Below are 22,776 nucleotides of genomic sequence, written 5' to 3'. Positions count from 1 at the left end.
GACTTAAAAACTCAAGCTTTGCCCCTGCACTGCTTGGATAACATGCAATGAGATTTGCTTCCCCCTTGGGATGTGTGTTGTTGACTCTTCTATCAATTCATCAAGTTGACTGTTTCTTCGTGTTTTGGGATCTCTATTACAGCCGTGGCTGCTCAGAAACACTTGGAGATTTGTAAGGAAAAGAGGGAAGGTAAAGGAAGGGCCAGGAGTCAATTCATAAGAGTCAAAATATTTATTTACAAAGGTTGTGTGTGGAGAGGAGGGTCCTGCTGCCACCTCACTGCCCTTTTGTAGGCTGGTCTCCCTTTGCACTATTGGGGTGGTCTTGCTTTGTACTAGTAATTGATTGTGGGCAGTGGATGAGTTGAGGGCAGAGGGAGGTAATTATGTGTTAGAGCAATTCTGAATCCCTGCCCAGCTCGGGGGAGCAGTTTTGTGGAGCAATGCGTTTGCCTCCTCTTAGGGCTGGGACACAAACCTCTGCCTTCAGCTCCCTGCCAGGCATTGGGATCCTTCAGCCTCTTCCCATTTGCATGCAGAGTTAGAGCCGTTATTAAAATATGAATATTTTTGGATGAACTAAATTTTTTTTGTCACCCAGCCAGTTCTAACTATAGCTCTCTGTTGACAAAAACTATACAAGTACGTTTTGTCAAGAATCTCTTTTGTTTTAGGTGAAGAGAAAAGCAAAGCGAGAAAAGAATTCATCTCCAGAAAGGCTTGTGTCCCTCATTTATAAAGGTCTGTGCAGAAAAAAAAAAGTTAGAATAATGCGGGCACCCTTTTTTGCTAAGGTCAGAAGCTGGGCTTTTATACCAGGTGCAATAAATGAATCAAAGAGAAAATATTGACATAGCGAAATAGGAACAAAAACACTGCAATACCCTGTAAGACCTCCTTTCCCTGCAGGGGCCAGCACCAGCCGCTTCTGAGAAAAACACGGGAATTTGTAGGGGATTTTTTTAACTCCTCCCACATGGAAATTTGTGTGTCACCTATTTTTTTTTTAATCCTCTGCAATATCTGTTTAGATGCCTGTGAATGGGGATGGACACATGTCCTACTCTGGTAAGACTTGTCAGGGAGTTCAGAGTTTTATAAGGAATGTGCTTACTCAATTATTTTTAGCACATTAAATAAACAAAGCAGCCTGATAATAATGTACAATATGGACTCCTCCATCCAGCTGTGAGGCTGCTCTCACCACTGGGCTTTTATCTCTCCTCTGCCTTTCACCAAGCCCAATATTAGGCACCAGTGATGACTATTCCTTGGTTTCTTGGAAAAATTTTCCCCCTCTCAGGTTTAGCTCTCTGGTGTATGCATCCCACCGGTGTAGCTGGTAGAGCTCCCAAACGAAGTCCCGGAGAGTGACTGTGGCTCCGCTGAGCTGGGGTGACTGATGGCCTGTGTCCTCTGCTTGTGACAAATCCAGGCTCGTACCCCAGTGAAATATCTTTATGCTAACCCATTTTTCTTAATTTGCATCGGGCTAAAAGTGTTGGTGCAGCTTAGTGAAATGTAGTTGCTTGTTAATCCATGGCAACTTAATCATGTGTCTGGGCACTAGCTGTACTTCTTGGGTAATTTACCATGGCAGATATTTGTTGCATTTATGGTTTTCAGACAACTGATACTGTTTAGCTGGAAGATAAACATTTCAAAACCACACAATGATTTAGGAGCCATGGACAAAATGTATGGGAGTTGGGTATTTAAAGTCTTTTAAAGATCTTGGTGCAAATTCCTATTGCTATAATGTGGCAATGGGCCAGTTTTCATAGATATTTAAATACTGACAGATGCAGTCAAAAGAAAAATCCTACTGGGTGACTGTCTGCATCCTTAGGCTTCTAAATACTTTTTTATATCTAGCATTCAAAAGCTTAAGCATTTAAAAGCTTAATTTTCTAGTCCCATTTGTTTGAAATCATGTAATGAATCTACATTGCTTTTAACAACTTAAGATCTTGGTTCATATAGGTATTTCTGAAAAAAAGATTAAGCATCATAATCATCAGGAAAAGATCCTAAAATTGAATTTGGAATGGGCTTTTTTGAAAACGGTTTCCCTTTCTATGACAAAGATATTTTTTAAAGTACAGCAGCATAGAGTGATACTGATAAATAAAGAACATTTCTGCCAACTATGTGTTTAAATGAACAAGATTTTACTTTTTCCCTAGAAGTAAAGAGCTTGGGCAAAGGTACAAGAGCTTGGTTGGTCTCTTAGGACTCTCCAGTGTCAATGGATCCGTCACTGGAAAGTCTCCATGGACAGAGCTGGGATGAGGCTGATGCACCCTGTGGGATGCTTGTGGTGGAGGAGAACTGCTGCACCCTGGCACTGCCCAAAGCTGCCAAAATTGCCAAGGCTGGACCCGCTCTTGCAAAAAATTTTCTTTCAGTTTGGTCCTGAGAGGAGGATTTGCCCCAGAGAAGGGGGAAAAAAAAGCTAATGCTGAAGAAAACCAAGTGTTTTGGGCTGGATGGTTTTATGTGTCTTTTCTGATCCTTGAGGCTGGGCAAAAGGCTCTCTTTGACTGCCTGCTATAAACTTCTGCACAGTCGTGTCTGTGAATTGCAATAGATTGTTACTAACATTAAGTAGAGAGAAATGTGACTTTTTTATTGGTGTTTATTTTTTAATCAACCGTGTGTTAAGCCTGTGCATACATCTGTCATCAGAGACTCTCTTCCTTTTGCACTTAATGGCATTTCTGCTGCCAACCCAAAGATTGACTGTACAGGGCTGGCATTTCTCCAGTGTCAGTTTTTCTTCTTGTCAGCTTCTCTCTTCTTTATTTTTTTTTCCCCTCTTTGGTGACAGTATTTCTCTGTTTAGCTTCTTTCTGTGCTAGACTCTTCCACACCGAAAACCCCGTGCAGGGACTTTGCTGCACGTGCTGAGGAGAGATAGCAAAGCTTGCTTGAAAGTGGCTTTAAATACTCAAACACATGGGAGATATTAGCTAGCAAAGGAAACATTTTACTGTGAAGTAATCTACAGTTCAGTGAATTTATGGAAATAAATTTGACTGCAAGTTAGGCCTGAAAGGTATAAAAGCATCCTGGAAGGAGGGGTTCGCCAGAGGAAAACTATGTAACATGGCTACTCTGGAAAACTAAGAGGGCAAGTTATCAAGGCAGGAGGATGTGTGGCATGGATTTTGTGCTTTATTTTGTTATGAATTCATGTATGGGTGCCATTCATTCATATGTCAGGGTCTGGGTATTTTTTTTCCTTTCTAACAGCAATTGCTATTGGCCTGGTAGCCTGTGCGGCTCAGCTCTTCACTGCTCCTGATGTCTGCACCAGGAGGCTGAAGTTTGCCTGCATGTCCTGTGGTCCTACATCCTTCCTGCTGTGTTGTTTGTATGGCAGACCTGGGATTTGGACAAGATCCGGACACAGGCTCTGTGTCCTGTGTAGGTCCTGGATATGGGAGGCTTTTAGGGTCTGTTGAGTTTGCAGGGCTGGAGTGCGTGTATCTGGCTTTTCTGCAGCCCAAGACTGTGCTGCTGCATCCTGGCATAGGGTATCAGTTTTGCAGCCTCCATATCATCGGCTGGAACAGAAACCTGATGTCCTCACCACATGGAGACCACCGATCGTGAGGACAGCAGCTAGAAATGATAGCAAGGCATCTAGGGGAAATGCAAAATGGGAGCCCCTTGCAGGTTTGAAAGATGAAACGTCCAAATACCACTTGGACCCAAGTTTTTCTACCTCTTTCAGACAAGGTAGTGAGCAGGCTGACAGCGTGAGCTCAGAAGACAGTGTGAGCTGTCAGCATGCTAATTCACTCAGGAAAAAAAATATGTCTGGCTTGAACATTTGCCTCAGACCTTTCTGACTTTCCTTTATTCTGCAGGGCAGCCTGTCCGGAGCTGCGCGGATCCAGCACCGCCTGTGCTGGTTCAGGCTCAGCGTGAGCAGCTGCAGCTCTTCTGCCTTGACAGAGTTTGTGTTTTTCCGAGATCAGATTTGGCCCCATCTCCCCTGGCTCCATGCTGGATGAAAGCTGCAGGCAGGAGACATGCTGTTTAGATGACACCAAGTTGTTTTCTAGGAAAGGCGTTGTAGTGAGTGCTAGCAGCTTTATTGGATGAAATTAAATGTATATCATCCTAAATGATGACGGTTTGTAGATCTTTACTTTGGCACATTATGGAATTTATGGGGTGTAAAGCAATTTCAGGACATACAGCGCAGAGATCAGAAAACACTGTTGTACATTTGGAAATGCAAAGCGACGTGCGAGTGTTGTGCTGGGAGAGGTGCTATGGGCTCCTTCCCCAGCTGCAATGGAAAGCAGGATTGTTGTGGCAAATAGTGATAGTCCCGGTGCTCTGCCAGCTTGCGAGTGGAGCAGCTTGGTCAGTGCCTGTGAATTATCCAGTGAATGATTCAGCTTTTAATTGGGTGCAAGTGCTTAATAGGCCTGTACAGTTATGTAAATATCACGTAAACAGAAACAAACTCCAATAATGGGAGGTAGCAGCACCAGCTATGATTAGATCGCTTTTACATCAAAACAACTAATTGTCTGGGCACTGGGTTAGTGAGTTCACGCCCAGCTCGGAGGATTTGCACCCACTCTGGGTTACAGTATTTGCAGCTGTGACAGTCGATGGCAGCTGGGTCTGCTCCCAGGTCCTGCTTCCCCATCACATTCCCCTTCCTACAAAGCCAGCATTTGGGTTAGTTCTTCTCCATTAGACACACATGGACCTGTTCTGGACCCAAATGGTGGAAACAGCCCTGGGGAGAGCCTGGTTGTCTCCTTCGTGCTGCTGCTCATTTGGAGGGCAGGGCTGGCGCTGCCCTGGTCCCAGAGCAAGGTGTGCTGGTGGGGCTGAGCCTGGGACACCAGTGTACCGTGCCCTGTGTCAGGGGCAAATCTAGCTGGCTGCCAGGTCTAGTTTTAACTCCCATTCAGCCACCTCTTGCCTTTCCAGATTCCTTCCTGGTCCCCTGTAATTTAGGGGCGGGGGGGAAACAAAAATCAATCGTAAACTGATAGAGATTAATTTGGCCTTAAGGCATGAGGTCTCTGCTGCAGGTGCTCCTGATGGTGACAGTTTCTCTCTTGGGCTTGTTTTGATTCTGTTGATAAAGCAATGATACCATCTAGTTCTGCATAGGTGATATTTTTTTTTGTTTTAAACAATGGGACCTTTCCATTTCCACCACTGGCAATAAAATATTTGAAGTGTGTCAATTTATGGAAAAATGGGAGTGTTTAAACCCAACAGTGATAACTGGCAACAGTGTATTGAAATATTGGGCTGGTATTTTCTTGCAGATAAGGCTATAGATAAGAACAAAGATAAATTGATTTTCCTTAGTGTCTGTGACAGTAAAACCTCTTTCCTCTGAAAGGCTTCCTTACGCTCTCAGAAACTTGGAGATAAAAGAAGGTTTGCAAAATAACAAAGTCCTTATTGCACCCCAGACCCAGGCAGACGGGAATGGGTCCTGGTGGGGCGAGGAGGAAGGGCAAACCCAGCAGCGTGTGTGCAGCAGAATGGAAAAGATTTTTAAAACTACTGATTTGGGAATGTCTGTGAGAGTATGATGTGGATATTTTGGCATTAATAGAGAATTCAAAGACATTTGTTGGCAGAAAGAAACTTAAAATAGCCCAAACCGGTAAAATTAGCAACAGTAGAGGAAGCAGCAAAGATTTTAAAAGCAGGCACTTGGGAAGGAGGGACAATAAAACTCAATAAACAAAATGCAAAGCTGTTTGGAAGGTGGTTAGGCTCTTGAGAGGTGGGAAGACTCATTCTGCATCTGTTTGTGCATTTAAAATGGCCCAGGGCAAGATTCAGAGGAGGATTTAAGCGCGTCAGCTTTGATGAGTGCAACAGGATTTAAACCTTTGTAGAAACCACATCCTCACCTTGAGCCTCACTGTGTGTGGTGGGTGAGTTTTCTTTGAATTGATTGTATTTAATTGTAATTAAATGAAGGAACAGATGTCATGTTTTCCGTGGCTATAGACCACCTCAAATCTTCCACTCTCAGTAGAAGAGAGTCTGGAAACATGCAGATACTGCATTTATCATTGGGCTTTACCTTGCCTTAGACACAGCACCTGTAGGTGACAACAAGCATCAAAGGAGCTTCTCCTGAGTGAAATCTCAGCTCAGAGTTTTCTCTTGTCAGAAGTTCTCCATTACTGCAAGGATTTACCTTGGAGAACAAGCTAAATAACAGCTTCTTTTAACTTTTGGCAGAAAATAGGTTCCCAAGTGCAGATTTCTCAATGAGAATAAATCATTCTAGTAAAAAATTATACAAGAAATTTAGTTGGTGTTATATGTGGATGAATTATTTCTTCCTTCCCCGACCCATTTACACATGTAATGAGGAGGCTACTACCCAAACATGCAAATTAAAATACTTTTCATGTACATTTTTTTCATAGTGGATTTTAGTTGATTTTTGCATTTCTAGAATCAATGGTTTTACCTCTTCTCCACCCTAATTAGTATTTAATTTCCCAGGACAGCTGCCCAAACCATATCCCAGACCCTGAATTCCTGAAATGTCCCATCCACTCTATTGAGGCAATTTATAGAGGAGTCATTGCTAGAAAAGTCTATATTTTCCCTGTCCATCCAATTACCTTTGTGAAGAAAATAGCTTTTTTTCTAAAGTCTTTAAAATAAAGTAGTGTTGGGGGTTCTTTTGGTTGGTTGGTTAGGTTTTTTGCCTTTTTTTTTAAGCTGTCAGCTTTAAGAATTATAAAGAAACCCAGAGCTTATTCTTTTCCAACAAATTGTGACAAACCAGCAGTTATAGTCCATAATGAATTATTCTCCCAGCAGTCATGGACATAGTCTTATTGCTCAACTGTAGGTGGTAAATACAGAGCTTAATGGCTCAGTTGTTTAAAATTATTTGCATGGCTACACAACCATATGTATATTGCAGTTGCGTCTAGGGAGGCATAACAAGGATTGCAATGTGTTTCTATAGGCGCTTGCAGCACGAGCTGACTGTGTTTGAGGGCTGGACAGCCAGACTGATCCTCCCTCTGCCATCATCCATCTTTACTTTAACATGTTTACCTCTGATTGACATCATACTGCAGAATATTAGCTCTAAATCCAGCACTTTCTCTGAATTCCAGCTGCTGCGCAGAGCCCCTTTCAAGGCTCCTCAAGCCTCACCCTCAACATTTCCAACAACTGGAGGACTTTTATAAGCATGTTGCATGAGCACTTGGTGATGAGGTTCAATATCGCATGCTCGCCTTTGGTTTGAGGTGCATTTCTGTGAGGTCATGGCTGTGGTTGTCACTGTGGCCTCCAGCCAGCACATCACGTGTTTCCCTAAGTGCATTCTTCACCTACGGGTACAAAAGTCTAAAGGTACTGTTTTCTAAGGCTTCGCTTTCAAGAGCGAGGGACCGCACTTCACTCTGAGTGTCTGGCTGTAAGAGCAGCTGAAGGCAAAGAGGTTTGATCCCTATGTGGAAAGCAGCTTTACCAGGCCAGGTTATAGATGAGTCCAGTGATTCTGCTGTTGTAGATGTTATATTACCTGCACTGAAAAACCCGTAGTTGCTCACATTTAAAATTTAATTACTTGTTGTTATTATTATGTTAAGAATTAGTTGCTTGAGAATAATGTATTTAAATTGCATTACATAGCATGGTTTTGACACTGATTTTGAGGTCTTTATGTAGCTAAGTAGTTTCCTTGAATTTAATCAACCATTTGCCCAAGCACATACCTGAGTTCTGCAGGATTGACCCAATGTTTTTGTTGTAGGCTCAGAAACTGTCACAGTGCTGTATGTGTTGCACGACAGCTGTCATTGTTACAATAATAGTATAATGTATTGAGAACTTTGATATAAACACTATAATTGGTATGTGTTTATGACAAAGAATTGTAGCATTCAGTGCTGGAGGGTTTAGCACTGCATCTGAGCAGCAATTCTCTCACATTCCCATTTATTTCTCCCACGCTCTTGTTTACCTTGTTTACCCACAGCCTGAAATGTCAAGAGCAGCACACCTTAGTGCCTTGTTGTGCCCAACAAGATGAGATGTAACTAAGATTGCAAAGTGAATTCCTGGGCAGAGGGAAGGTCTATGCTGATGCTGCTGTTTTTATTCTGAATTAAGTGGCTTCAAGACTGATTTTTCTGATGACGTGTCAAAGGATATTTCAACGTGCCTTTGAATAAGGCGCAGCTGGCTGCTGTCTTGATGTGGCCCCTGGGGTGACTTAGTGCAGCAGAGCTGTGGAGCTGCAGTGTCGCAGTGAGTTGGTGCTGTTTTGGTGGAATGGCAGGAAGGTGAGATGTGGGTGGGACACAACACACTGATCCCCTTTCAAGTGCTATTGAGAGTGAATGCCTGGGGAAAGTGAGGTCAGGAAGCAGAACGTTGCATTTGCTGCAGTTACAAGCTCATATCTGACCTGCATCTAGGCTCAAGTTTGCTCCCCAACTCACTTGCCATACCCATTAAATATAGGTAGTTCTGTACGCCACCTCTGTAGAGCCTCCATGTCCCAGAGGTGGGAGGGAAGACAGTCTGATGGGCAGTGTGGGCCAAAATAGTGACTGTGAGATGATTTAGGAAGCTGCTTCTGACCACCCCTTAGTGGAGAGTTGCCACTTTGCAGTGGAATCAGCAGTCTAACTACTTGAGGGATACAACAGCCAGCAGCATTCCTGGCAGAGCCCAGACAGACAGCTGAGGCAAAGTGCTTCTACAGTTTATCTGAATTCTTCATATGAAGTGGCAGCTCAAAAGCAATTAGCATCCCTGCCAGAGCTTGGCTGCAGCGGTGCTGGGGGCACCGCCGAGGAGGTGACAGGTCTGCTCCCCATCCGTGCCTCACCAAGGGGTCACCAGGCTCATGGGGAGGAACCATGGCACACTGCCACCATCCTCAGCTAACCAGAGCGCAATTACAGGAGCACTCCTGCCATGTTCCGTACCAGTATTGTTGCACAGGCACATATCAGGGGTGTCCCCCTCTCCCTCGTCCGGAGTGGGAAAGCGACCCAAAGGAGCAGAGAAATGTGTAGAGATTTGACAGTACATGACTTCCCAAATGCACTGGCCAATGTAACTGTGCTCATTTCTCCTAATCACGTGTATGGTTTCTGGCAGTCCCTCCAAAGGAGTGTGTTTCCAAGCAGAGACTCACGGTCAGCAGTACCATCTGTTGAAAGGTTGTTAGCTCCATTTGCATGCCCTCATGCCTAATTTCCACATGCAAAGTAGTGACCCAGTTGCACATATGCTACGGCAGGTGAGGCTCTGACTTTAACTTTCTGAAAATGAAGCCACAAATGGGCACGAATTTTGATGGTTCTCCAAAAGATGTGCTCTCTGTTTGTACTGTCTCTGTGCTGGGACTGGGGAGCACTCGTGGTTCACAGGGAGCGTTGCTTCTCCAGCCAGCCTGGTGTGACACAGCATCGCTCCTGCACCTGACCCCAGACGTGTAGTTCTTGTTGAAAGCAATGTTGATCGAAATTGCTGGTTTCTGTGATGCTGTGACACCTGCAGACCTATTTGGAAATAGTCTACTGACATGCAAGTATAGGTCCCTAACTCAGAAGGGAGCAAAAGAAGGAACAGAAAATTGCCTTTGTGCTGGATTTAATATTTACATCTCAGACTTTGCCAAATAGGTTTGTTATTTATAGCAATAGCAGCAGTAATATTCATCAGTTGCCATGGACATACTAAGCTCACCAAATACAACACTGGAGCACAGTCTACACTGGAGTAGTTTTAAAATGCTTTCACACTGAGTGAAATAGTTTGTATTAAATTTAAGAGTAAAATGCTAGGTTTCTCTAGTGCCATTTCTTGGATTTCAGATACAAAAATGGAAATACTTTATTGGAAATTTAATGGGAAGAGCAGTGCTGTGTACAAGAACCCTAAAAAACTTATTGTCGCTAGGCAGCGTTCAGGATCACAAATTACTGTGGCTCAAAAGCAGAATATATAATGAGAACACCTAGACTTCCATTAATAAGGATATATTTTTGAATAGCTGGAAAACTAGATGGAAAAATAAATTTTCTAAGTTAACTCCTGGTTGAAGCCCATTTTGAGGCCAGTTAGTGCCTTCTGCATTGTTAGCATCTTTGTCTGAAGTGGTTGGTCAGTGTCTCTGATATGGGAGAGTAATCACGCATGCAGACCACTGCTCTGATTAAATCCTTTTCTGCATTTGGGGAAGCAATCCTCATTTCTGAAATGCCAGACCTCTAAAATATTGCTAGATATGCAAAAAAGGGGATAATTTGGGGAAAGAAAAGACAAAGTAATTATCTAACACTTTATAGGCAGAGCCTGTGAAAGGGGTCAGATCTGGGCAGGGAGATCTCAGCAGATACTTACTGGTTATCCATTGAACTTGGCCGTCCCCTTCCCCAGCCCAAAGAACAAATCCAGCAGTAAAAGAAGAGCTGAAAACTGTCAAGCTCTAATACCTGTAGATAAGGTCATTCCTTTGGGGAGACTTGCTCAAATGCATAATAGTATAACCAGGAATGATACAAAACACAGAGGTATATATTAGAAGATAAAGTAAAGCAAACTAAAAGTTCAAACAAAGAAAAATCTATGGTCAAAGACAAAGTGTTTCCACAGACACATAGAGGCTCTTCAGTGAGGAGCTGTTAGAAAGACCTGGGAGGCTAGTTAAATCTTTGGGGATGAGAGTTTGAAGACTTACATGATACAGATAATGGAAGAGGTGGGTTGTGAGGGCTCATCGGAGGTGAATAATCACCCTCAGGAATGGGTCTAGAGCCAAACTCTCCTGCTGAGGTGGTCGTGGGGTCTGAAAGGGCAGGAGGGACTGAAGCATCGCTTTGGCCAAGGGGAGAAGCCGCGGCGAACTGGGAGCTCCCCAGGAGCAGCCCTGGAAAAAAGAATCCTCCTATTAAAGTGGAGACTTAGGAAGGACAAGGCTGTCTCTGAGGCTCTGGTATTTTTTTCCCATGTAGTTTGCAACAATTTGTGCCAAAATTGAGAAAGTTTGAACTGTATTGTGGCTAAGAATATCTATTTTGTAGGGATTCCTTTGCTGAGCCTTTTTGGAGTAATGTTGTTACTTTGTTGTTGCTTTTTGTCTTTAACTTCTTGAGGGTTTTCTTAATGCATCATCATATGACAAATCCCCTCAGGACTACATTTTGCTGTGAGCCTGGTCTGAAAGCTATGGCTGAGAACAGCACGTGGTTTGATAACGTGGCAATACATCCATGTCCACTGGGAAATGAGCCTGGTGCTCATGGATTTTAGCTGACAGGCCTTAGTGAAACCCCTTGTGTATCTCTCTGAAGGAAGCTCTAGCACTGGATTTTCATGTCACAATAGTTCGTTCATCCGTTCTCGTGGGTCGAATCAGATCGTGTTAATACTCACCTGACTTTTGCAAGGCTGTGTTCTTGAATGCATTTTTGTATTTTATCTCATATTTGTGCAGGGGACAAGAAACTCCAACCCATGGTGGTGGGAGCTGGGCTGAGCATCAGTGGCTGGGCTGGGAGCTTCTGCTCAGGAGTGGTGGGTGAGGCTGCTGCCAGTTTGTAGTCAGGACATAAGTACCATTTTTGGGGGGGAATCTACTGAAGGCTCTCAGGACCTCTTAACACTGGCGTCAGAGCATTAGACAAGTAGTAAAGGAAGAATTCAGGCATCGGTCTTGCCAATGAAATACCTATACTTAGTCCAGTACTGTAAAATTGTAATAGTTCTATGGTTCAAGACACAAAAGTGATTATGAGCTGGCCTCAGTGAAAATGAGCTTTCTAAAAGTAATATTGCAAATGCAATTGCAGAGTAGGGAGCGTTACAGCCTGTTAATAAAACTTTTGGTGCTGGGTAAGTGGTGGTCTGGCCTTTGCAGGTTGCAGATTGCTCATATTCCTGTCTGAGTCCTTTCCTGCTGCCAGAACAGCCCTGGAGCTCACCTTGCCTTAACTGTTTTCTCTTTTCTTCTTCTTTATCTGAATGGAGGCTTGACAGTTCTCAAATAGACTTAGATATACTGCAGATATTTTATGGTTTTGGCATGTATTGTTGTGCAAAATGTGTAATTGTATTTACTTGCTGGCAATAAAGAAGTTATAGAAGAAAAAAAACCAAAACCAACACACCAAAAAAGACCACCACACATTACTGCTGTATTCTCTTCCTTTTCATGCAATGCGGTGTGGGAGAGATTACTTTCCTGAGACAAAATTGCAACATATGAAATCCCACACTGAGCACTTCAATGCGTTTTCCTTACAGGGAAAACAAATATGAACAAGAATGGGAACAAACCTCACTGCTTCTTTTGTTCAGTTTTGCTTTTTCTTAGAGTGCATTTCATTTAGAAGGGATGTGCAAAGTGAAAATGGAGGAAGAACAGTTAAAAATAATGACTTACATGCTCTTAAAATGTGTTATGGTTTTAGTCCTTCAAATGCTGTTCCTCCTCCCTGAAGTGCAGGGCAATGTAGCTAAATAAACTGTTAGATTTATTTATAATCATGAGAGCTAATGGCATTAGTGAAACAAGGAGAAAACACAGTGCGTTGTTCCCTGTGCTCACTGCATCTCATGAAAACGTCCCGCTGCGCTGCAGGGTGGCCAGTGCAGCAGAGGACTCCGGCAGGGGAAGTTTCCATCCCTTGAGCCCATCTGTAGCCTTTCTTTCCAAATATGAATACATTTTGCCTAGGCAAATCACACTTTTGACTCCAGTTTTAGAGTTCTTGTGATTTCAACTGTCCTGCAATATTTTAGCTTAGCTTTCTGAAGGCAAGGAAACCCCAGATACGTGGAATTTAGTAAAAATCAGTCCTGTATTAGCAAGGATGCTCTAACTGTAAAAACAAAGATTTATTGAAACCTCTGTGAAAGTAGAGGAGTCATCTGTGAGGCCGGTGTGTGTGCTGCTATTTTAGCCTAGCACAGTGCTTCATGTTCAGAAAGCTTAGCTCCAGCTATTGCAGAAAAGTTGTGGGATTATTGTTTGCAGATAAATCTTGTATCTAAATTGTACTTCCTGGTTGCTAATTTTACTAATTAAAATATCTATCACCCATGCACAGCTTCAGACTGATTTAGAATAAGAAGATGACTGTCTTTAATTTAATGAGGAGTTGTACATGAACTGCAGATTCTTATCTGAATGGTTGTGCTGTAATCTATCACTGCATCAGGGCTGGAACATTCCAGTCTTGGAGAGGTGTTAAATGTGTACTGGGTGGATTGAGACAATAACACGCATTTCTACAGAAGTGTTCAGTAATGCCATCTCTGAACCATCGGGTGCCATTCTACATTGGAGGAACCTATGTTGATAGGACAAGAGATAATGGTTTTAAACTAAAAGCAGTTACATTGAGACTAAATATAAGGAAGACATTTTTTACACTGAGGGTGGTGAGACACTGTCCCAGGTTGCCCAGAGAGGTGGTGGATGCCCCATCCCTGGAGACATTGCAGGCTTGGCTGGACGGGGCTCTGAGCAACCTGAGCTGGGTGAAGCTGTCCCTGCTCGTGGCAGGGGTGGCACTGGATGAGCTTGGAAGGTCCATTCCAAACCAAACTATTCTATGATTCTAATTCATACATTTTCCTTGCAACTTCAGACAACAAGACCATAAAATATATAAAGCAGTGTTTGCCTAGAGCATTGTGGTTTAAGTATCATGTTTTTCATGGACTTTCTCACGAAATCTCTCTTTGTGTGTCTCCTTGAGGAGGAGGGAGCAGAAAAGAGGGGCTGGGAGGTGCTGAGCAGCAGAAGAGGTTGCAGATGTCCGTGGGAGTCCTCTGTAGGACACAGGGCTCTGCAGGAACCGTGGTGCTGCTGTTCCTGTGCAGGAGTGGGGCAGAGGTCTCAGATGCCGTTTACCTTGGGAACAGAATGTCGTTGGCACGTGGGGACGAGGCCATTTCATGTCCTGGTGGGGATTTCCATGCGGGACACCCACCTTCACACCTCTGCTTGCTTTAGGCAGGGGGGAAATTTCTGGTGTTTTCTGCTCTACCTCTGCATTTGAATGAGAACCTGCATTCCCTGTTCACTAATGTGCATCATCAGTCTTTCAAAGATGCTTGATTTCTGTTTGATTCTTAATTATTATAATAGTTAAGGCACTTAAGGTGCTTTAGTGATTTACTTCATTTAATTGGATGTAGTGATTAGAATATCTTTTATATTACCCTCACTGCAGTTTTAATTTAAGATTATAATCTCATGGTTCTTTTCAGCTCCTCTAGCTTTCATTTAGATACTGCTTTTTCTTTTCTGATTTCATTTTGTTTATTCATCTTTCCTGCTGTTTCGGTAAACATGCTGCTGGGATGATTTCTCAGGAAACCCGAATGTGATTATAAATCCTTTCATTTAGTGCAGACACTAATGAATTAAAAAAAATATATGAAAATGATGCATGAGACCATACTCCGCCTCTGGAGTTGTCTGTTGCTTTTGCAGTCGTTTATTAGAAGTTAAAAAAAAATAAATGAAATTATTCTCTTGATACGGCCTAGAGGGAACATGAAATAAGGAGGTGAAAAACGACAGTGTAACATCCTCTTTTTGTGTGACATGTCCTGCCTTAGTAGATGGGTGATGTATGGATTAAGATTTTAGTACTGTGACCCAGTGTGTGAGATTTTGGTATTATTATCCAGTGTAGTAATTGCTCCAGTGAATTGAAGCTGTAGGTTCGGTCCCCACTGGGGCCACAGCACAGGCACCAAGTGTTGCCAGAGCTGAGGAGGAGGATGGAGAAGAGAAGGTGCTGGGAGCTGTGCTGAGAAACAAGCAAGCACTTCTTCAGTGGCTGATTCTCCAAATTAGTTTGAAATGTAGAGTAGCATGTTCTCTCTCTCTTGGTGATGCACAAAATCACACAGATAATCTAGCAGGTTTACCACCGTAGAAATATATAGTATCTGTATTTTGTCTCTGCTATAGTGCCAAGTCTCAAGTGTCCTCCGTGATTTTCAGTGCTCCTTTCAAAGGGAAAGGGCCAACACAGATATGGACACGCACATGACACTCAGAGGATTTACAGGACCAGCAGGAGCATTGTAGTTGCTTTGTAAGAAATTCCCATTTGCAATTAGGCTAAGAAAGCACGAGATTTTATAGGCTTTTCTGTGCTAGGAGGTTTGGCCACCTGAAATACATGGAAGTAGTAAAGCACTTTATCTGATTTCTCTTTGCCAGTACGGATACTATTACTACAGCATCAGGAATATGGTTTGCTTGAAATCTGAAAAACAACTACCATTATGAAAAAGAATCTTTATCATTAAAATGTAGCAGCGATCACATTCAAAGAGAATAAAGGATTCGGTCCCCAGTGCAGTGCTCCTGATGCTGCCCAAAAGTGGCCGCTCAGGGAAGGGAAATGGGGCTCATCACCCCTTGTGCCGGTGGTGCCTGGGGCTGGCAACCAGCTCAATACAAAGGTCCTCTTCTTTTTTCTGCCTAAGACAACTAATTAGGTGAAAGCCAGGGGTACACGCAGGGCTTTAGAAACAGTCTTTGATGAATTAGTTATTTAGCCTGCCTTGTTGCACTTGTGTGCCATTGCACTATTTCACCTTCTCAGACCATGTGAATGCACCTCCTGAGCCAGATCCTGGTGCCTTTAGTCACTGTGAATTGAACTTTATTCTGGGAAGTGTCCCAGTGAAATCAATTAGGTTTTGTGCAGAGCAAAGCGCTGCCGAATGTGACTGTGGGTACCAGAGCCTGGCCCTGGGTAACCATGGCATCTTCTCTGACTGTCCTGGAGCATCACACAGTGAGGAAAACGGAGGCTGTCACTATATTAACATGAAATATTGAAATGGCTCCAGTGTGTGGAGCTGCCACGCGTCAGGCCTATAATACACATCCTAATGCAGTCAGACTGTTGTTATGAGTGCAAAAAGATATTAACAAATGATTGGTTATTTAAACAGAATCATTTAGGGCTCAGCTGCCTAATGAGGAAGAAGAAACTTAACTGAACACTTCAGTTTTACAGAGATGTATGAGATCAGCTGTTCACAGGAAGCTATCACTGTACATACCTCGTTAGCTCCCTTGTGTAAAATTCCTTATCTGTGTCTTATTAGTCTCTCATTAATTAAAGCTACAGAATTCAGGTTTTTTTGTTAGCTGTTCTCTCAGCATAAAATCTGACTAATTCTTCTACTGTTGGAAACAAAGCTCAAAGATTGAAGTTTATTCTTATTGTGTTCCTTCAGTTATTTATTTCATATTGCTGTCATGCATGGATGAATTTATATGATGCTCTGATGACCTTTAGAATTTCTTCTGATTAAATGCTGTTCTACTTCATTATGACATTTCTGTACTTGTACTACCAGATTTGATGTGTACAGCTTAATAACACAACCAGACATGAATGCTAATAACTTTACAATTCATTGCATTGCTATTTTTTAATGTAGATGAATTTTAAAACAAGTTTTTCTTCCTGTAGGCTTACATGAATCATATAAATCAGAAGGTAACAAAAGAACATATTAGCATTTGTTAGCCTGGATGCACAAATTTTGTAGTAACCATTTTAATATGTACTACAACTTCCCCAGCCTCAAGTTTAATATGTACTACAACTTTTCACCCTCGATTTTTCAACTGACATCATAATTGAATTGGTTTCCTTCTTGCCTAAGGATAATGATTTTACACTGATGGAATCGTTATTAGATTCTGAGGATTATTCTGATGCTGCCTGTTTTACATAGAGCTAAAAAAATCAAAGTTATTCAACTGCAAAATACTTTTACACAAAAGCTACTGTAAGCCTGAGATAGATGAACTAATTATTATGTTTAGAGTTGTTGTTAATAACCAGCATCCATAACAAGAGCAAACTTCTTAACATAGCTGTGTGTGGTGGGTGAGGAGAGCTTTTGAAAACCCAGCCCCATTGTGTGTCCTTGAAGTCTGGCAGGTGGTAACATGCTGCTGTGGAGCTGAAGCTGTGAAAGCCCATGTTCACTGAGGTAGGAGATGGCTCCCTGCAGACATTCACAGAAATTACTCAGGAGCCTCCTAGTCTACAGGCACATCCTCTGGTAGCGGGATGAGAAGCCGGGGAAAGTTGGAAATAGGGTCAAAAATGAGGCATTACTGAGGGGACAAGTTGTTTGTAGTGGTAGGGATCTGGTTTTCATTTCAGTTTGTGTCTGGAGATCTGCCTGTGCTCCACCACACCTTCCTGAGTGTTTAAACAATGTTTTCACTGGTCCAGAGTAGGTGAGAACCCACTCACCTGCATCTGCCATTTTCTGTCTGCACATCCAAGCTCTGCTTCTTGGATGGATGGAGGGAAAAGATGGTCCAGGTTAAGCATGAATGATGAATTTCTGCTGTCTTGAAAAACATCAACATTTCATGGGTAATTACACTTTAGGCTGCAGAAATAGCTGTTGAATTAATTGATTTTACAGTTACTTCTGTCCGAGTGGGAATGTCAAAATAACATCTTCAAAAGACTCAGTGATAAAAGACTTTTTCCTGTATTTGTTGAGTAACCAGCAATTAGAATACAATATAAATATCTGCAACCTTGAATCAAACCAAAGAGGAAGAAAATCTTTATTATTGCTTTCAAATACATTAAATATTTTGCAATTTTCACTTGTCGAATAGGAACGTGTCTGGAACTGAATCTGAGCAACTAGTCACTCTTTCTCTGACTTTTTTTAAAGCTGGAGGTTAATCTCAATTAAAAAAAATAATAAAATTGTGTTTCTTTAAGCATCAATTTAAAATAATATGAATTCATAGGTTGAGACCAATCAGCATAACTTCAATGGACTGCTCTTCTGCATGATTTTAAAAAGCCTTCGTGCTTCATTACTGTGAATGGATGTCCCTTCTAAGGTCAGGAAACACAGTTGTTTTCCCACACTTATGCTTCAGTCAGTTTTATTCACTACAGAAAACAAGAGTAAGGAGCAGCATCAATTGTAAACTTGCACTTGCTCAACTAATTGTATATGGAGTGATCAATATATGGAATCAAATGCTATGCCCATGATGCATGAAGACATTATGAAACTACTGTGCTTCTTGGCTACTTTAATATGCCTCAAGGTATAGCACACCACTCCAGTTATATGTGGTTCAATAGTTTCTTTGAGCTGAGATGTAAACTTGCCTTCAAAAAAAAAAAAAGAAGCCGACCTAAAGCTAATAGAACTGCACTGAATTTGTCTCAAATACATGTTAAATTTGCCTGACACCATTACCCTTTTCCTTTGGAAACTTCGGAGTCTTCTTGGCTAATTAAAAAAAAAAAAAAAAAAAAATCAGGAAAAAACCTGTAAAAACAAAACAAGAAAACTCAGTGGCCCATCTACTTTCAACCTTTTGGTCCTTGTCCTGGGTATTCACAGGAAAGGAGACAAAATCACATCAAGCTTTCTTTTCAGCATTGCACAGTGCTTTATAGTATTTCCTATGCTTGAGTTTTTGCCTATAATAAGAAGACAAAGTAATTAGCCTGGTTCTAGCAAAGTTAAATCAAGATGATAGCAGGAGATGAGGTCTCTGGATTCCAACCCAGGCTCTGCAACTGATTTATTGAACAACCTGTGCTAAATTGTTTAACCTGTTTGCTGCTGATTCCCTGTCTTGAAAGTGAAGGCATTAAGCCTCACTTACCCATAGCATCAGTCACAGTGCTTGTCTTGCATTTGTGTGATGCTTTTGAAACGCAGCGCTCCAGAACATTGCAATGAAGCATGGCTGTGCGGAGACATGAGAGAGAGTACACTGCAGGGACTCGCTCCTGGCTTGGCTTTGCCCATGTTGCTGGTGAGTCCCTCTTCTCACCCCATTGTGGGAACAGGGGACTTGGAATCCCCACTGGTGCCACACAAGGTGGCGTGAGTCGCTGTGTTCCTCAGCAAGGAGACAGCCACAGGTGGGCTCCTCTTCTTGCCTCTGCCATGTCTGCAGCACAGCAGGTGATGTGCTTGGGCAGCCCAAGGAACACATCTCCTTGTGCATGGACAGAAACATCCTGAGCAAATCCTGGGGCTATTGCCAGCCACTTCATGGTTTTGATACAGACCTGGCTCATCTGTGAGGACATAGTGACACCATGGTGCCAAGCCACTGGTGAGATCGCAGTGAGCTTTGGCAGAGTGTGAATTCACCCGCTTTTATCTCAGGGTCTAAATCCGTGTCTGCTGGGTGTAGAGCAGGTGAGAGGACATGGCCCCCTAGCTCTGATGTCTCTGCTGCTTGCATCACTTGATGACTGGCGTCAACTTTGGGTTTTTGCTCCCCAAAGCTTGCATTCTTCTAAAAATTGACCAGGTTTCTGTAGATCTCTAGAGGAAGAATAAAATCTGTTATTGTTGTAGTAAAACCTCATTATAGACTTGGTGTTACATTTCATGAGGGATTGGTTTGTGAAGCATCTGTTATTGCTCCGTCGGAGAAGGTGGAGAGCAGAACTGCAGGGAAACTTTAAGCTGAGTTTGGGGGATCAGGCATAATTGGCAAGTTGCTGAAGACTTGCCATGTGCTGTAATTAAAGGGCTGCTGTCAAAGGCCAGAGAGGCATAAAAATGTACTTTCTCAGCTGTTGTACCCTCTGGCGAGTTCATCTTAATTTTCAACATTTGATGGAGAATTGAATTCCAAGATGAAAAAGGGAATGTCTTATTTTAGTGAGACCTTGATATCCCTTAGTGCTCTTCTGTGGGTATTCCGTCTGTGCAGGCGTGGGAGGAAAGAGCTGCGTCCTTGATTTAATGCTCCATCTCCCAAATTATCATCAGGCCTCTCTAGGGGAATGTGCTGACAGCAGGACATGACAGGCTGGTGAGTGACTGTACCCCTGGTTGTTCAACATCAACAACCAAATGTTCTGTACCACTGGGTTCACCGATAGCCACAGCTGGAATTCCCACTGGAAGAGAAGCTCAGCTGCCAGCCGGGTAGGGAAAAATCAAAGTAAATACAGAGATTTCCAGGATGAATATCCTTGGCAGATGTAAGAAGATTTCTAGGAAGGGAGAACTTCGGTCTCTTCCACTTTGGTAGCTGTTAAATTTCCAAAATGTAAAGAATCTTGGGCCACAAGCTTGGAGATGACCTTGGCACAGGTTGTCCTGGTGGGGGGAGGTATTAAGGATGTCTAATGGACAGAGGTGCTCCTAGGGATACGCATCAGTATTTGGCAGGCCCAAGCTCTAAAGATTTTCTGTGTTGCTGTGAGGGTGGTTTAGCCAGCTGGGATCCTGGCGAGGAGTTCAGCTGCACTGAACACAGTGCAACTGCAAAGGCCATTGAGGAACCTGGAAGGAACAGCAGCGTTTGAGCGATTTCTCCATCCTACAGCTGTAGACTCAGGCAGAGAGCGCACTATCATTAGCCAAAACTAATGTAAAGCTGTGTAGACACAGATTGTTCTCATGGGAGTGACTACAAGATACATCCTGGGGCTCTCCACCCACCAGGTCAGACCACGCCTCAGATTATCCAGATGCATTCTGGTGGACTTGGTAGTCTTTCTTTCCAAAGAATAGGAATAGGGATCAGCAGTTAAAAAGAGGTAGGTAGGTGAAAAGGTTTGGTTTATGTTATTTTCTTTCTAAAACAGCATTTCATTTGGTGCAAATGTTAATATGGGCAAGCATATTTTATAATTTGCAAATGCATATTAGGCTGAGATGGTGCATTGGTTTTTAATGTTTAATGCACATAGTTTAGATGGCATGCATTAATCATATTTCTATTGCCTTTGTTATGTTAATGGGAGAAATAAGCACTCTTTTTTGTTTTATTTGAAAAAAAAAAAAAAACGGGCTAGCCTTTTTTTTTTTTTTTGAGATGCATTATATATCAGCATCTAATGAAGAGGAAATAATGATGACTCTGCACTGTAATATGTATTAGAACACTAATTAGACTATAGCAGAACTGCTTACGGATGTCTTTTAAACACCTGCTTGGTAATTTTCAGCCCCATGTGTTACTCCATTAACAATGCATGCATGATGAGAAGACAGAGTTAAGGCTGAAATATGAAACACAGGACACATCAGCCTTTATTTTTGTCTTTTGTTCATTCAGCTTTACATATGTTTAAGAAAAGGACAATGCGGATGGTCACTGAGTAGCCCTTTTTCTTGCCTGGGCTTTCTATTACCCTTGCAGGTAAAGGGAAAGGAGACAGATGCAAAGGCATTATGGCTTCAGGGCAAGAATTCCCAATTCAGACTGTTGTCTTGCATGTATATTAGTCCAAAATGTTATGTATTGCACCTCCAACATTTGCTTATCATGATTTAGTTTTGCGTGTGTGTTTTTGAGACCATTAAAAGCTGTGCTTCTAGAAATAATCTTGGCCTTCATTTTTAAAACTATATTTTGAAGTCATCTTATTTTACTTTAATAAGAAACCACAAATATTTCTACTCTATGTCTTATTTGGTTTTACGTTTTTGTCCATTATGTAAATAATTAAATTATAAACATGAATAACAAATGTGGAGCCCTCAGCCTAATAGCCTACAATGAGAATAATTAAAAAATCCTACTTATAAAAGTAATTCCTACATTTCTGTGATAGGCCAAGGCTTCATCTGTGCGCTTTGAACTTGCACTGAAAGAACAAGATATTGTCAACAGCTTCTTTGTAAGAATGTCAGCCTAAGATAGCAAGTGCTTGCTTTGCATTTTCATACACAAAACATTTCTAAGCTGCTTCTGTATTACAGAACTCTGCAGTAAAAACTGTTGGCATAAGAACATTTATAGCTATGCACGTTTTGTACTATTTAATTTTAAACTTCATGCGCACAGCAGTACCCCATAGGGAAGCCAGTTTGGGGCTGTGGCCACAGGTTCCTCACCCGTGTTCAGAATGGAGCCCACTCTCAGGAGACGTTTGCATGGGCCAAGTTCATTTGTTCAGGCTGGAGCACGTTGGCCAAGGTTTGGACGATCCCTTGCAGGACAGCAAATATGCAGTTGCTTTCAGCTTAAGGCTTAGTGGGTCCTTTGTTAAAGACCATCAAATTTTGATGTTTTCATTCCAAATGATAAATGGTGTTTATACTGATGATACAAAATTGCCATAGAATATCAGGGATGTACAAATATTTTAGTGGTCTCAGACTCATGTATAATAGCACTGGGTTAGTTTATGATTTTTTTATCTTTTTTTTTTTTAAGATTCTATAATAGATTAGTGGGTCCCGGTGAAGTTTTGTTTCCTGGATGTACAGTGTAGAGCACGGCTGCGGTGCTTAGTGATCTGTAACAACACGCTGCGCTACCGGTAGATTGAAGCGCAGTTCTGTGGAGACCAGTGCACAAATGGAAATGCAACAATGCAGGCGGCAAAAAAATACCAGTCTGACAGAGAAAATGGTGATTGTGGTGGATGTGCCTGTCATCCTCCTGCAGAATACAAAAGTGAACTTTTTTTTTTTTTTAATGGAAACATGAACAAGAGATGCAGGGCAGGAATTTAATTCCAGGCTTTCCATGGTGAAAACTGGAATTAAATGGCTTTGTCAGTTTTCCCTCATTCTCTTGTTAATTGGGAGCACTTTTGCTTCTAAAAATTCTCTTTTAAGGAATTGGCATTTTTCTGCCAAAATCAATAACTTGATAAATTCTTGTTTGTGTAGCCTCGCTGAGACATTTTCCTTTTTTGTGAATGGAAGAGATCATTCAGAGTTATATGCCACTCATGTGAGACTATCAGGAAAAGG

The 22,776-nt window shown here is 42.1% G+C and overlaps 1 long non-coding RNA gene across 10 annotated transcripts in view; it reads left to right on the top strand.

Annotated features, from left to right (window-relative positions):
* The window catches only part of LOC136105756 (uncharacterized), a 206,547-nt gene that overhangs the window by 161,051 nt on the left and 22,720 nt on the right, over positions 1-22,776 (top strand). The gene's annotated exons all lie outside the window — the stretch shown is intronic.

The sequence above is a fragment of the Patagioenas fasciata genome, chromosome 10, assembly GCF_037038585.1.
Source record: "Patagioenas fasciata isolate bPatFas1 chromosome 10, bPatFas1.hap1, whole genome shotgun sequence".
NCBI lineage: Eukaryota > Metazoa > Chordata > Aves > Columbiformes > Columbidae > Patagioenas > Patagioenas fasciata.
Note: the sequence above shows the minus strand (reverse complement) of the source record. Positions and strands in the feature narration are given on the sequence as shown.